At 39.0% G+C, this 16,813-nt stretch overlaps 1 pseudogene; it reads left to right on the plus strand.

The window, feature by feature from the left end:
• Nucleotides 1-8,093: 8,093 nt before the first annotated feature.
• On the plus strand, nucleotides 8,094-16,807 carry LOC132007077 (vacuolar protein sorting-associated protein 72 homolog; annotated as a pseudogene).
• The last annotated feature ends 6 nt before the right edge of the window (nucleotides 16,808-16,813 follow it).

A 16,813-nucleotide genomic window follows, 5' to 3' on the forward strand; every position in this document is an offset into this window, starting at 1 on the left:
ATTTTAAATATTAGAAAAAAGACTTTAAGACAAAATCCATTACTAAATATGAAGTGACTCTATCAAGACAAAAAGTTTAAATAACCGGAGATGATATAATCTTAAACTTGTATACACCTAGTAACATATCCTCAAAATATTATAAACAAGATAGGGGTTTAACTTATTCTCTCAGCAACTGGTTGATCAAAAGCAGATAAAAACAAAAGAACTAGGACTTCTCTAACATTGTGTCACAGGAAGTTCCTAAACTCACCTCCTACAATGGAAATACTAAATCTACAGCTACATACAGGAATATTTCTTTCTGAAAAAGATCTGAAAACTAGATGAAATGCTTTTTCACAAAAAAGGATAAAAAGACTACATTGAGACAGGTAAGAGAGACAAAGACACAGTCTCACCAACCCAAACTTCTGGCTAGACAACACACAATAGAGAAGGATCTCACAAGTCCAGTGTTCCTCCAGAAAGAGTGAAGGATCGGTAGCCCACATCAGGCACCCCAATGACTAGGATCGACACTATAGAGATGAGCCCCCAAACATCTACCACCTTAGAAAACTGACGTTGCTAACGTCCAAGGGCCCCAAAGCACTACAAGAAACGGAGATTCTGCTTTTAAAGGGTTTCTTGGAGCACATGCGTGGATCATTTGGTTGAGGATACAACTCTTGTTTTCAGCTCAGGATTGTGGGATCGAGCCCCACATCAGGTTTCACACTCAAAAGTGAGTCTGCTTGAGATTCCCTCTCTTCCTCTTCCTCTGCCCCTCACCCAACATGCTTTCTTTCTCTCTCTTTAGAGAGAGAAAATTAACAAATCATTATTTGTTAGAGAGAGAAAATTAACAAATCATTATTTTCCTCTGTTTCTTTTATTTTTTATTTTCAGCATAACAGTATTCATTATTTTTTCACCACGCCCAGTGCCCATGCAATCAGTACCCTCTCTAAGACCCACCACCTGGTACCCCAACCTCCCCCCCCCCCCCGCCCCTTCAAAACCCTCAGATTGTTTTTCAGAATACATAGTCTCTAATGGTTTACCTCCCCTTCCAATTCCCCCCAACTCCCTTCTCCTATCTCCCCATGTCCTCCATTCTATTTGTTATGCACCACAAATAAGTGAAATCATATGATAATTGGCTCTCTCTGCCTGACTTACTTCACTCAGCATAATCTCTTCCAGTCCCATCCATGTTGCTACAAAAGTTGGGTATTCGTCCTTTCTGATGGAGGCATAATACTCCATAGTGTATATGGACCACATCTTCCTTATCCATTCGTCCATTGAAGGGCATATTGGTTCTTTCCACAGTTTGACGACCGGGGCCATTGCTGCTATAAACATTGGGAGTACAGATGGCCCTTTTTTTCACTACATCTGTATCTTTAGGGTAAATACCCAGTAGTGCAATTGCAGGGTCATAGGGAAGTTCTATTTTTAATTTCTTGAGGAATCTCCACACTGTTCTCCAAAGAGGCTGCACCAACGTGCATTCCCACCAACAGTGTAAGAGGGTTCCCTTTCTCCACATCCCCTCCAACACATATTGTTTCCTGTCTTGTTAATTTTGGCCATTCTAACTGGTGTAAGGTGATATCTCAATGTAGTTTTAATTTGAATCTCCCTAATGGCTAATGATGATGAACATTTTTTCATGGGTCTGATAGCCATTTGTATGTCTTCATTGGAGAAGTGTCTGTCCGTATCTTCTGACCATTTTATGATATGATTGCCTGTTTTGTGTGTGTTGAGTTTGAGGAGTTCATTATAGATCCTGGATAACAACCTTTTGTCTCTACTGTCATTTGCAAATATCTTCTCCCATTCTCCCATTTCCGTGGGCTCTTATTTTTTTGACTGTTTCCTTTGCTGTGCAGAAGCTTTTGATTTTGATGAAGTCCCAAAAGCTTATTTTCGCTTTTGTTTCCATTGCCTTTGGAGACATATCTTGAAAGAAGTTGCTGTAGCTGATATTGAAGAGATTACTACTTATGTTCTCCTCTAAGAGTCTGATGGATTCCTGTCTCACATTGAGGTCATTTATCCATTTGGAGTTTATCTTTGTGTACGGTGTAAGAGAATGGTCGAGTTTCATTCTTCTACATATAGCTGCCCAGTTTTCCCAGCACCATTTATTGAAGAGACTGCCTTGTTTCCACTGTATATTTTTTCCTGCTTTGTCGAAGACTATTTGACCATAGCATTGAGGGTCCATATCTGGGCTCTCTACTCTGTTCCACTGGTCTATGTGTCTGTTTTTATGCCAATACCATGTTGTCTTGGTAATCACAGCTTGTAGTAAAGCTTGAAATCAGATAACATGATGCCCCCCATTTTATTTTTGCTTTTCAACATTTTCTTAGCGATTCGGGGGTCTCTTCTGATTCCACACGAATTTTTGGATTATTTGCTCCAGCTCTTTGAAGAATGCCGGTGGAATTTTGATCAGAATGGCATTAAAAGTATAAACTGCTCTAGGCAGTATAGACATTTTAACAATGTTTCTTCTTCCGATCCAAGAGCATGGAATGGTCTTCCATCTTTTTGTGTCTTCTTCAGTTTCTGTCATGAGTGTTCTGTAGTTCCACGAGTACAGATCCTTTACCTCTTTGCTTAGGTTTATTCCCAGGTATCTTATGGTTCTTGGTGCTATAGTAAATGGCATCGATTCTCTAATTTCCCTTTCTGTATTTTCATTGTTAGTGTATAAGAAAGCCACTGATTTCTGTACATTGACTTTGTATCCTGCCACGTTGCTGAATTGTTGTATGAGTTCTAGTAGTTTGGGGGTGGAGTCTTTTGGGTCTTCCATATAAAGAATCATGTCATCTGCAAAGAGAGAGAGTTTGACTTCTTCATTGCTAATGTGGATATCTTTTATTTCTCTTTGTTGTCTGAATGCTATTGCTAGGACTTCTAATACTATGTTGAACAAGAGTGGTGAGAGTGGGCATCCTTGTCGTGTTCCTGATCTCAACGGGAAGGACGCAAGCTTTTTCCCATTGAGGATGATATTTGCTATAGGTCTTCCATAGATAGATTTTTATGAAGTTCAGGAATGTTCCTTCTATCCCTATACTTTGAAGCGTTTTAATCAGGAACAGATGCTGGATTTTGTCAAGTGCTTTTTCTGCATCAATTGAGGGGACCATGTGGTTCTTCTCTCCTCTCTTATTAATTTGTTCTATCACATTGATTTGCGAATGTTGAACCATCCTTTGTAGTCTAGGGATGATTCCCACCTGGTCATGGTGGATAATCTTTTTAATGGGCTGTTGGATCCTGTTTGCTAGGATCTTGTTGAGAATCTTAGCATCCATATTCATCAGTGATATTGGTCTGAAATTCTCCTTTATGGTAGAGTGTTTACCTGGTTTGGGGATCAGGGTAATGCTGGCTTCATAGAAAGAGTCTGGAAGTTTTACTTCTGCTTCAATTTTTTGAAACAGCTTCAGGAGAATAGGTGTTATTTCTTTTTTGAAAGTTTGGTAGAATTCCCCACGGAATCCGTCAGGAACTGGGCTCTTGTTTCTTGGGAGGTTTCTGATCACTGCTTCAATCTCGTTACTAGATATTGGTCTATTCAGGTTGTCAACTTCTTCCTGGTTCAATTTTGGGAGTTTATAGTTTTCGAGGAATGAATCCATTCCATCTAGGTTGCTTAGCTTATTGGCATATAACTGTTGATAAAAACTTCGGATGATTGTTTCTACTTCCTTGGTGTTAGTTGTGATCTGTCCCTTTTCATTCATAATTTTATGTATTTGAGCTTTCTCTCTTTTCTTTTGGATTAGTGTTGCCAATGGTTCATCGATCTTATTGATTCTTTCAAAAAACCAGCTTCTAGTTTCATTGATACGTTCTACTGTATCTCTGGTTTCTACCTCATTGATCTCAGCTCTAATCTTGATGATTTCCCTTCTTATGTGTGGAGTTGGTTTGATTTGTTGTTGATTCTCCAGTTCATTAAGGTGTAGAGAGAGCTGCTGTGTTCTGGATTTTTCAATTTTTTTGAGGGAGGCTTGGATGGCTATGTATTTCCCCCTTAGGACCGCCTTTGCTGTATCCCATAGGTTTTGGATCGAAGTGTCTTCATTCTCATTGGTTTCCATGAATTGTTTAAGTTCTTCTTTGATTTCCTGGTTGATCCAAGCATTCTTAAGCAAGGTGGTCTTTAGTTCCAGGTTCTTTGAGTTCCTTCTGAACTTTTCCTTGTGATTGAGCTCCAAAGCACAGTGATCTCAGAATGTGCAGGGAATAATCTCAGTCTTTTGGTATCAGTTGAGTACTGATTTGTGACCCAGTATGTGGTCTATTCTGGAGAAAGTTCCATGTGCACTTGAGAAGAATGAGTATTGTGTTTTTTTTTAGGGTGGAATGTTCTGTATATATCTATGAGGTCCATCTGGTCCAATGTGTCATTCAATGCTCTTGTTTCTTTACTGATTTTCTGCTTTGGTGATCTGTCTATTTCTGAGAGAGGTGTGTTAAGATCTCCAACAATTAGTGTATTCATATCAATATGACTCTTTATCTTGATTAACAGTTTTCTTGTGTAATTGGCTGCTCCCATATTGGGGGCATAGATATTTACAATTGTTAGATCATCTTGGTGGATAGTCCCTTTAAGGAATATAGTGTCCTTCTGTATCTCTGACTACAGTCTTTAGTTTAAAATCTAATTTGTCTGATATGAGAATCACTACCCCAGCCTTCTTATGAGGCCCACTGGCATGAAAGATGCTTCTCCATCCCTTCACTTTCAGTCTGGGTGTATCTTTAGGTTCAAAATGAGTCTCTTCTAGACAACGTATGGATGGGTCCTGTCGTTTTATCCAGTCTGCAACCCTGTGCCGTTTTATGGGAGCATTTCGGCCATTCACATTGAGGGTGATTATTGATAGATACGTTTTTATTGACATCGTGTTACCTTTGAAGTCAATCATTTTGTAGATTGTCTCTATATTTCTTTTCAATGCTATTCTTGGGATTTTTTTTTTTTCCTCCTTTAAAGAAGCCCCCTTAATATTTTCTGCAGTATCGGCTTGGTGGTTGCATAGTCTTTTAAGCCTTGCTGGTCTTGGAAACTCTTTATCTCTCCATCCATTTTGAATGTCAGTCTTGCTGGATAAAGTATTCTTGGCTGCATGTTCTTCTCATTCAGTGCCCTCAATATATCTTGCCAGCCTTTTCTGGCTTGCCAGGTCTCTGTGGACAGATCTAACGTTATTCTGATGGGCTTTCCTCTGTACGTAAGGATCTTCTTTGTCCTAGCTGCTTTCAAGAGGTTCTGCCTACAATTATAATTTTTCATTCTTACTATTAGGTGTCTCGAGGACTTTTGAGAATATGTAATATTGGGGGGAAACCTTCGGCCTCTATTACATGAACACTGGTTCCATTCAGGAGATTCAGAAAATTTTCATGAAGAACTTGTTCCACTATATCATCTAGACTTCTTTCTTTCTCCTCCCCTTCAGGGATTCCAATAATTCTGACGTTGGAACGTTTCATGTCATCATTTCTTTCCCTGATTCTGTTTTCGTGGCTCCTAAGCTGTTTATTCCAGGCTTCCTCCTGATCCTTTCTCTTTGTTTATCCTCCAGATCACTAATTCTATTTACTGTCTCAGTTACTCTAGCATTGAGAGAATTTAGATTAGATTGGAACTCATTGAGAGCATTATGAAGCTCATCCCTGGTAGCTTTTAGCTCTTCCCTAATATTGAAAACATGATCTCTGGTCGTTTTCAGTTTATCCCTAATCAATTCCATTTGGTCACCCATGGCTTTCTCCAACCTAGCTATTGCTTGGATAATTGTTAGCCTGAATTCTCTTTCCGACATATTGTCTATGTTGATAGCCGTTAGCTCTGTTAAAAAGGTCCATCCTCTGTATTTTTCTTCTGTTGGGCATTCCTCCTCCTAGTCATTTTGGTAAGAGATGGCTGAACGGGTGTAGCTGGATGTATCGACTGTGATGCAGTCAAGGAAGGTGCACCCTGGAATGCTTCTGAGCAATCAGGGTTCCCCACCCAAATGAGACAAAAAAGAGAAGGAAAACAAAAAAAGAGAGAGGGAGAGAGACAGGAACGGAAAGTGTAAAAGAGAAGGTTCAGCCCAAATGGCCCCAAGGTAAGATTTATGAAGTATACAAACCAAAACAAACAAAAAGACTGATAAAAGTATATGACAAGAGAAAAAAAAAAAATATATATATATATATTTGCATATATATGCAAATAAAGGAAGAACCTCGTCAAAAAGAACCCGCAGTATAAGATTTATATACTATCAGGACAAACACAAAAACACAGAAATACTGGTGGAAGAAAAAGATGGGAGAGTGGTTGTAAATTCTCAGTGGGGGTGAGGAAGGTTGTTTTGATTCTTCTTGAATGTATCTTGATATCTTTGTTAAAGGACTCAACTTTCTGAAGATAAAGGGGGATTAGGAATTGGTTTACCTATAGGGGTGGCATTGATTGGGGAAAAGGGATTACCTTGAAGTTTAACTCTATATGAATATTAGAAAAAAAATGTAAAAAAGGTATAAACTAGACTAAACTAAAATTTAAAGAAAAAGAAATTTAAAAAATAGAGGTGCAAAAGGAAAACACAGGTGTATGTATCAAAAAGTTCAGGTTAGAAGGTTATTATGGAATTTGATGTACTGGACATCTCACCATGACGGTAAATAGGTTAAAAAATTATCTATATAATAATAAAAAATTATCTCTATAAAAAATGGCCAGAATAGTGGGATCGATTTAATAATAAAAATTGTCCTGTGAAGTAGTGGTGGTTGTTCTCTTGTCGTCTTTTTGGTTTTTTTTTTTTTTTTCCTTTCCTGGTTGGTTTTCTGGAAGAGGCCTGCCATGTGGGTTTTCAGTCAATGATGTTCTCTGAGTTAAGTCCTCCTGCCCCCCTCAAGGGGGTGGGCTCTGAGGAAACTGTTTTTTTTAGGCTTTTGTTCTCTGGAGGTTTTTATATTTGTTCACTTTTGTTTTTCCTCTCTTGCCTTGACTGCTTTTGATGGTTTTTGTAGGTTTAGAGGAAAGCAAACTGCACCCTGACCTCCCTCTCAGAGAGAAGCCTCAGTCTGGCTGCAAAGACCAAATAAATCCCCCCTTGGCCGCTGGCAGAGCAGGTTCCCAGTCGCAGTCCCTGGGGACTCAGAATTTTTTGCTTGTACCCAAAACCAAGGCAGTGGAGGCTGTCTGGGCAGCTCCAGACTGCCAGAGAAGTTCCAAGCAGTGATCACACACTGAGATTTTCCTGCTGGCCCGGGCTGGGAATGCCTGGTCTTTCTGGTCTGAGAGTACCAGGCTGGTGCCTTTGTGCACCTCTCTCTGGGTAGGGAGTGGGGCACGACTCAGACTCTTGATGGCAGGACAGGGTACTTGCGTGGGGACTGCAAAAAGGCTGTGCTTCTGTTGGCTGGCGAGGCTCCCAGCCCCTCAGGGGAGCCGGGCGCCAGGCACTCTCAGAAGCGCTGGTTGTTCAGGGACCAAGACCTGGTTCGCTGTTGTACTCTCTCTAGCTCTGCACCAGGGGTGGCTGTCCTGGGTCTGGGGACTTAAGCCCCTGACCCTAACACCCCGATTTCCACAATTTCCCCCCGGTGATCCTTTGCTCTTTTTGAGTGCTTTCTACCAGACTCCCTAGTTAATGCTGGTCCCCAGGTGCAGGGCACTCCCATATTGGGATATTACTTTCCAACTGGTCGCCTCTGGTGGCTCCCTCCCCCTTTTGTTTATCTTCCAATATCAGTCCAACTTCCCCACTCCGCTTTACCTGCCCACTGGCGTCTTCTGTTCCGGTAGAGATCCAGATGTGTATAATTCTGATCTCAGTCTGATTTCGTGGGTGATCAGAGTTCCTTGGAAGGTAATCAGCTCACTTTAGGGTACAGGTTGAAAGGGCGCCTCCTCCTACTCCCCTGCCATCTTGTCTCCCCAAATTAACAAATCTTTAAAAAAAATAAAGGCCTTTTCCCACTCAACCTGAGAGCCAGTTAAAAAACAGTAGTTTGAAAGCATCTAAATTCTATGTAAAGGATAAATGCCTACCTAAAAGCATTTGATGGAGAAGCAGGGGACTGTTGAAAATCTCCTCAGATACAGAGATGCTGACACTAATTTTGTACTCTCCACCTACTCTGATAGTACAGGTAGGTGATCTGAGACATGGCAACTTCCCACTGACTTTGTAAGACAGGCAGGGTGAATGGTTGTGGCACTATCCCGCTGCCTTCAAGACAGAAATTGTCAGTGGTTGCAGCACTACCTAGCTCCTGGCTGGGGCAGGCTAGCACAGTCATAGCACCTTCCCACTCCCTAGCTAAAGTCAGTAAACATGGACAGTGTGTCAATCCCTTCTTCCTTGGCTGAGGCTGGCAAATGAAAGCAGTCACAGCATTTTCCTACAAACTTCCATTGCATTCCTGAAGCCCACAGGCTTGATAGTCAAAACATTTTCCCTGTTGTCTTTAAGATTTTAAATTTTTTATTTGACCGAGAGCTCACAAGTATGCAGAGAGGCAGGCAGAGAGAGAGGGGGAAGCCAAGCAGAGAGCCCGATGTGGGGCTTGATCCTAGGACCCTGAAATCATGACCTGAGCCAAAGGCAGAGGCTTAACACCAAGCAGAGAGCCCGACGTGGGGCTTGATCCCAGGACCCTGAGATCATGACCTGAGCCAAAGGCAGAGGCTTAACACACTGAGCCACCCAGGCACCCTCCCTGTTGTCTTTTTAAAGCCAGTGAATGTGCCCAGCCCCCTATACTCTCCACCTGCCTAGCCAAAGCCAGTGGGCATACATTGTTCACTGAGAGGATACTCCTCAACCATCTGGGCTTGGTGGTCAAAGGGACTGGCTTTCCAGAGTACTATGGAAATGTAAAAATTGGAAAGAAAGTACTTGGCAGTTGTCCAACCCAGGGTACTGCACAGACAGCAAAGTAAAACATAACCCTAGTCTTCTGAAAAAAAAAAAAATAGGTCTATATACTTAGCCTGGAGCTTCAGTCTAGCAACAGGCTTTAGGCTACCCATATATCTATAGGTTAATGAGGTGTTTCCTAGAACATAAGCAGGGAAATGCCATTCTTGTACACCACTTTGACTTTGAGGAGATCTCCCAGAAAGAACTTACACATTCATCGGAGCCACAATTTTGGCAAGTATCACCCTGGGGATACCTCAAAATCTCATATTCTGGAGATCGACAGAAATTAAAATTTGGCTCCACAGAACTATAAATATTTCTATGGTTTCAAAGGTGCTGCCTGAGGTCTAGCTTCAAATTAGGCATATGTTTTCCCTAATACATACAAACAAACAAAAAAAAGAGAGAGTGAGAGGTAGAGAGAGACAGTCAAGCTAAATGAGAATAAAGAGAAATGTGTTCCAAATGAAAGAACAAGAGAAAACCTCAGAAAAATAACCCTAATGATACAACGATAAGTAATCTACCTGATAAAGAATTCAGAGTAATGGTTAATAAACATGTTCACCAAAGTAGGGGGGGAAAAAACAATAAACACAGTGAGAATGTCAGTAATATAAGGAAATATAAGAAAGTACCAAACTGAAGTCACATAACTGAAAAATATAATAACTGAACTGAAAAATATACCAGAGGGGTTCAACGGTAGACTAGATGAAGAAGAATGAATCAGAACTAGAAAATAAATAACAACAAAAAACCTACAATAGATCAATGAAACCAGGGACCTGTTTCTTTGAAAAGGTTAACAAAATTGATCAATCTTTAGCAAGACTTATAAAGAAAAAAAAAGAGAGAGAGAGAACTCAAGGAAATAAAATCAGAAATGAAATAAAAGAAATAATAACCACCACCACCAAAATACAAAAGGTTATTGAGAATACTATAAGAAATTATATACCAACAATTTGAACAACCTAGATGAAATGAATAAATTCCTAGAAACATGTAACTTCACAAACTGAATCAGGAAGAAATAGAACATTGAAACAGAACAATTACTAGCAATGAAATTGAATCAGTAATCAAAGATCTGGCAACAAAAAAGTCTAGGATCCAATGAACTCACAGGTGAATCCAACAAAACATTTAAAAAAGAGTTAATATATATTCTTCTCAAACTATTCGAAAAAATAGAAAAGGAAGGAAAGTTTCCAAAATCATTCTACAAGGACACCATTACTTTGACAACAAAACTAGATAAAGACACCACGCCCACACACACACCCACTATAGGCCAATATCTCTGATAAACATAGATGCAAAATGTTAGCAAAGTGAATCCAACAATGTGTGAAAAAAATCACCCACCATGGTCAAGTGGGATTTATTCCGAGTATGCACGGGTGGTTTAGTAAGCACAAATCAATGTAATCTATCACATCAACATGTGAAAGTACAAAAACCATACAATAACATCAATACAAGTATAACAAGCATTTGACAAAGTAAGACACCCATTTACAATAAAAACTCCCCACAAAATAGGTCTAGTGGGAACATACCTCAATATAGTAAAGGCCACATATGAAAAGCCCACAGATAACATCATATTATATGGTGAAATCTGAGAGCTTATCCTCTTAAGATCAGGAACAAAACAAGGATATCCACTCCCACCATTTTTAATCAATGTGGTACCAGAGGTCCTAGTCATAGTAATCAGGCAAGAAAAAGATATAAAAGGCATCCAAACTGATAAGGAAGAAATACAACTTTCACTCTTTGCAGATGATAATATTATATATAGTAAACTTTAAAGAACCATCAAATAACTACTAAATCTGTTAATTCAGCAAAGCCACAGGATATAAAATTAATATACAGAAATCCATTGCATTTCTACGCACTAATAATGAAGTAGCCAAAAGAGATACTAAGGAAATAATCCCAATGACAGCTGAACCAAAAGTAATAAAATACCTAGTAATAAATTTAACCAGGATGGTGAAATACTGGTATTCCAAATCCTATGAATCATTGATGAAAGAAACTGAAGATGACTGACAAAAAGAAATGGAAATACACTCCATGCTCACAGACTAGAAAAGCAAACATTGCTAAAATGACCATACTACACAAAGCAATCTACAGATTTAATGCAATCCCTACCAAAGTGCCAAGAACATTTTTCATAGCACTAGGACAAATTACCCCCAAATTTGTATATAGCCATAAAAGACCTTATTAGCCAAAGCAATCTATTTTTTAAGAGATTTATTTATTTCAGAGAGATGGAGGGAGAAAAAGAGAGAGAGAGAGAGAATCCTAAGCAGACTCCCCACTGAACATGGAGCCCAATGTGGGGCTTGATCTCATGACCCTGAGATCACAACCTGAGCCAAAACCAAGAGTCAGCTTCTTAACAGACTGCCACCCAGGCACCCCTTGCTGAACAATCTTAAGAAAAAAAAAAAAAAAAACAAAGCTTGAGGTATTATGCTGTCAGATTTCAAGATACAAGACTAGAGTAATCTAAACAATAAAATACTGGCACAAAAAATGATACAAAGATCAAAAGAAAAGAATACAGAGCCTAGAGACAAATGCACATTTACAAAATAAATTAATCTATGGCAAAGGAGGCAAGAGTATATAATGGAGGAAAGACAGATTTTTTCAATGAATGGTGCTCGGAAAACTGGATGGCTACAAGCAAAACAATGAAGTGGGACTTCTTTCTTTCAAAGTACATACACACAAAAACTCAAAATGGATTAAAGACCTAAATGTGATACCTGAAAACATAAAACTCCTAGAAGAAAACAGAAGCAGCAATCTCTTTGACACAGGCTGTGGAAGTAAATTTCTAGATGTGACTTGGAAGGCAAGAGAAACAAAAGCAAAAATAAGGCTACTGGTACTACACCAAAATAAAAAGCTTCTGCCCAGCAAAGCAAACAATAAGACAAAAAGGTAACCTACTAAATGGAAGAAGATATTTTCAAATGATGTATCTGATAAGGGGTTAATATCTAGAACATATAAAGAACTTATACAACTCAGCACCAAAAAAGCAAGCAACCCAATTAAAAATGGGCAGAAAACCTGAAAAGAAGACATACAGTTGGCCAATACACAGATGAAAAGATGCTGAACATCACTCATCATCAAGGAAATGCAAAGCAAAATATCATTTCACACCTGTCAGAATGGCTAAAATCAAACAGACTAGAAATAATGTGTTGGTGAGGACATGGACAAAAGGGAACCCTCATGCACTACCCTCATGTCAATGTAAACTGGTACAGCCGCTGTGGAATACAGTATGGAGGTTCCTCAAAAAATTAAAAACAGAACAACTATATGATCCAGCAAATCCAGTTCTGGGTATTTATCCAAAGGAAACAAAAATACTAATTCAAAAAGATATATGCAATCCTATGTTTACTGTAGCAATATTTACAATAGGAAAGATATGGAAGCAACCAACATGTCCATCAACTAAAGAATGAATAAATAAGATATAAACAAGATGTGAGATACACAAACACACAAGTGTACAGAATTGTTGAATCACTACACTGTATACCTGAAACAAATTTACCATTGTATGTTAATTATACCTGAACAACAAAAAAAAAATACAAATGCCAATAATCCAATGAAAGCAAGATCAATTTCACTTACAACCAAAATGCAAACCAACCAACCAACAAAAAGAAGCACAGAGTAGAATAGTGGTTACCAGAGATGGGTGGAGAAGGAAATGTGGAGGTGATGGCTGAAGAGTAAAAAGTTTCAATTAAAGAATAAGTTCCAGAAATACAGTACACGATGGTGACTATAGTTAATAATACTGTGTTGTAGAATTGAAATTTGCTAAGAGCGTAGATCTTAAGTGTTTACAACCCCCACACATACACAGAAGAAAATGTTAACTATGAGAGGTGACATATTAATTAGCTTGATTGTGGTGATAATTTTATAATGTAATACATAGGTCTAAACCTCATGCTGTATACCTTAAATATATTCAACTCCTATTTGTCAGTTATAAAGCTGGAAAAAAGAACTTCAACTGTACTCTGAGAATTTTGTCTTCACTGAGGGAAGAACATTCCTACTATGGATTAGAGGCTCTGGGCTGAAATGGCACATATTGTACAAATACAATTTGTACTCTCTTAGAAATTACAATTAGATTAAGTAAGCTATAAAACCATATAAAGCCACATTTAACTTAAACTGAACCAAAGTAACTAGAACTCTTAAATCAGTATTTCTTCTGTTTTTGTTGTTGTTGTTGTTATTTTGGGGGTTTTTCTTTTTTGGGTCAAAGCAAGCAAATAACAGTGAATCAAACTTGTATCACAGAAATATTTTAAAAAGAAACATGTAATGATGTCTATGGCTGATTGTATACACACAGTGCAAATGCACCATTTTACATATAATACTGAAAATTTCATAATTTAAAAAAATGATAATCTCCAGGGTGCTTGGGTAGCTTAGTTAAGAGGCTGCCTTGGGCTGAGGTCATGGTCTCAGGGTCCTGGGATCAAGCCCTCACTCAGGCTCCTTGCTCAGCAGCAAGCCTGCTTCTCCCTCTCCCTCTGCCTGTCGCTCCCCCTACTTGTGCTCTCTCTCTCTCACTGTGTTTCTCACTCACTCTCTGTCAAATAAATAAAAATATTTTAAAAATGATAACCCCGTGGCTCTGCAAATTTTTCTAACATATTTAATTATTTTACTAGATGGTACTTAATAAGGTAGAAATATACTGAAACTTTTAAAAAGATGTTTAACAATAAGAGTTGAACTATAAAAGGATTTTCTGAGTTAACCACAACTTTACTAGAAGATTCTATTAACCAGAATACCTCATTCACAGTGTTTTGGTTTAGTACAGGCTTTAAGTAAATTTAAAAGGAGGCAAAACTCACTTTACAGTGTACACAATGTTACCCATAACAACCGAATAAAGTTACCCAGAACTTCATAAATTTAAGTTCCTCAGAAATTGGATTCCATCCTTGGGAATATTCCCCAGCACTTAGCTGGCCACCAATTTTGTTTGAAAAGTAATTCAATTAAATTCTATTTAAAATGTATTGTGGAACACAATAAATACCAAGGAATTCTGTGTATTCTATAATATAGTAAAGAATACAAATTTTTAAATTCAGAAATATGTAAGTTCAGCTATTTGAGACAAACAGATTTTCGGGAATACCCAGACTTTGAGCTCTTCAAAGATGATAGTGTCAAGGTAAGCTTAAAATCACCATCTCTCTAAGATTAATAAAAAGGAGAAAAAAAACTGTGTATTAGCAAGTATATAGGAGAATGACTATCGTAGATTGCTAAAGAAAATTTAAGAAACTTTACCCAGTGCTTACACAGTGCCTCATACACAGACAAGAGGAATTCAGGAAACAGTTTTGTTAAATGAATACTACCTTTATGCATGTCAGTTTGGCAATGGTATTGGTATTCTTTATGCCTTCTGACATACAGTTCCATTTCCAGAAGTTCATTTTAAGGAAAGAGTTATAAATGTATGTAAAGATTTATGTACAAGGTGTTTCAACAAAGCACTGATTACAATAGCAAGATAATTGGAATGACATTAAATTTCAAAAAAATTATGGAAATTGTACATTTGGTAATGGTACATTCATACAACCAAATATTTATCCCACCATTAAGAATTCTCTTTAATGTCATCTGAATAGTCAGTGGTGGAGTCAGGATTCAGATTCAGACTTACATAAATTTCTCTAAGAATGCAGACAAACCTTAGGGGTGACTTCAGGCTGGAAAAGATAAAAATTACAACAGTGAACAGGGCGCCGGGAGGAGGGGCTGCTGGTAGGAACGCAGTTTCTGTAGATGGTATGAGTTTGGCTGGCAACCAGGTCCCCAGAAGACCATAAGGAACCAGGTTTCTGGGTTCCTGGAGGCACAGGAGGAAGATTAGTTCTATCTGATGATTTATGGGGGTTTCACAGAGGGATTGGGAAATAATGAGTATCAAGGGCACCAGTCAGACACAGAGGATTAGGTGGATTCTGACTTTGACATCCATGAAGGGGATGAACCATCCAGTGACAGAGAAGCAGAAAAACCAAGACGTAAGTGCTGAGTAGTCATCAAAGCATTAAGGAGCCTCTCAAGATCTTGAGACCTCAAAAAGTCAGCATTCCAGGTAGTAGCTCTCAGAAGGCCTGATAAGAGAAAGCACTGCTGCCACTAGGAATTACAGGAAAATGGCTCTGGCAGAATTCCATGTGTTGAGCTGAGCATACATGACAGACATTCCTTTGGGTACAGGAGAGGCAGGGCCAGTCATAGCAGTGAAAGCAGTCCCCACTGCGAGTGGCTACTGATCCAGGAGGCACTGCTCAGAAAGGCCAAGATCACAGAGCTCAACTTTCATTTACTAGAAACATATGAGTGGATCAAGGCTGACAAAAAGAAGCAAGTGCAGAAGAAGCAGAAGTGCCCTGGGCCCATAATCACCTACCATTCAGTAGCAGTGCTGCCTGTAGGGGAGCCACACCCTAAAGAAGAGACTGTGGATGTGCAAGGACTTGATCCTGCTCCCACAGATTCTGCACTGACTCCCTGTGCCAGCATTGGACCCATCAACCCTCCTTCTCACTGTCCTGTGCATTCATAATTTTCAGTGATAATGACTGAAGTGACATTTGAGTAATGGTTTCCCCAAGGGCAGCCCCCAAGGTCTCTGGGAGGTCTTCCCTGCAACCCACTGCCCAGCCCTGTACTTAGACCCTGTCACAGACCTCCCCTATTTCACTGCTCAAGGCTTCAAGATCATCAATGATGCCTACAAATAGAACCTCACTGCCTATGGATTGCCGCCCACTACCTCAGCACTTTCCGAGCCACTCCTTGGCTCTGGGCCCCAAGTCTTATACCAGAAAACTGTCATCAAATAAGGAGATTTTTACTCTTTAGAAACCTCTTTCATGCCTGACTTGGGGCTCTTAATGTTCCCCCACCTCTCTCTGTTTCTCTACTTTGTCATCTCTGAGCTTTGCCCAGATCTTTTCTGTATTTCTTTCCCTCAATTCCTCTAGGTTTTATTTGTTTTTTAATCTAATAAAAGAGAAAGATTCCCCTTAAAAAAAAGTACAAAAAAAAAGTACAATGGTGAACAGAATCAACAGCCATAATTAGGTATCAACAAGCTGGTATGATAGACTAGATCAACAAAATTTAAGTTAAAGAGGCATAATTGTAATGGAATCCAAAAAAAAGTCCATAAACATAAGTACCAACTGGAAAAATAAATAGCTTACCAGTGGCCCATATAACGAGGTTTGATTAATTTTAGAGAACTCCAAGTTAACTATTTCATGGTCAAAAGCTGATTATAAGCAAGGCTGATTATAAGAACACTCAAAACAAACATAAACATAAAAATAAATGTAATCTCGGGCAGTATTAACAGAAATACATTATCAAGAATGAGAAGTCAGAATCTGACTCTATCCAGGGATAGAATTTTTCTGCACAGTAGCAATGCCAAGAGAAACAAGGCCAAAGGATAGAACTTATTATGAAACAGGTTTGTGTTTGACATAGGGAAGTACCTTAACTTGAATGAGAGCTGCCTGGAAATGGATGATTGCCTTAGGTTCCTTTATCCAGAGTTTTATTGTTATAGAAGACAAATAGCCACTTTAGTGTGCCTATCGTAGAGGGGACTACATTACCATACAGAAGGCTGAATTAGAAAATATTTAAGGTCAACATTTTGAGGAACCTCCATGCTGTTTTCCAGAGTGGCTGCACCAGCTTGCATTCCCACCAACAGTGTAGGAGGG

This window comes from Mustela nigripes, chromosome X (genome assembly GCF_022355385.1).
Source record: "Mustela nigripes isolate SB6536 chromosome X, MUSNIG.SB6536, whole genome shotgun sequence".
Classification (NCBI taxonomy): Eukaryota; Metazoa; Chordata; class Mammalia; order Carnivora; family Mustelidae; genus Mustela; species Mustela nigripes.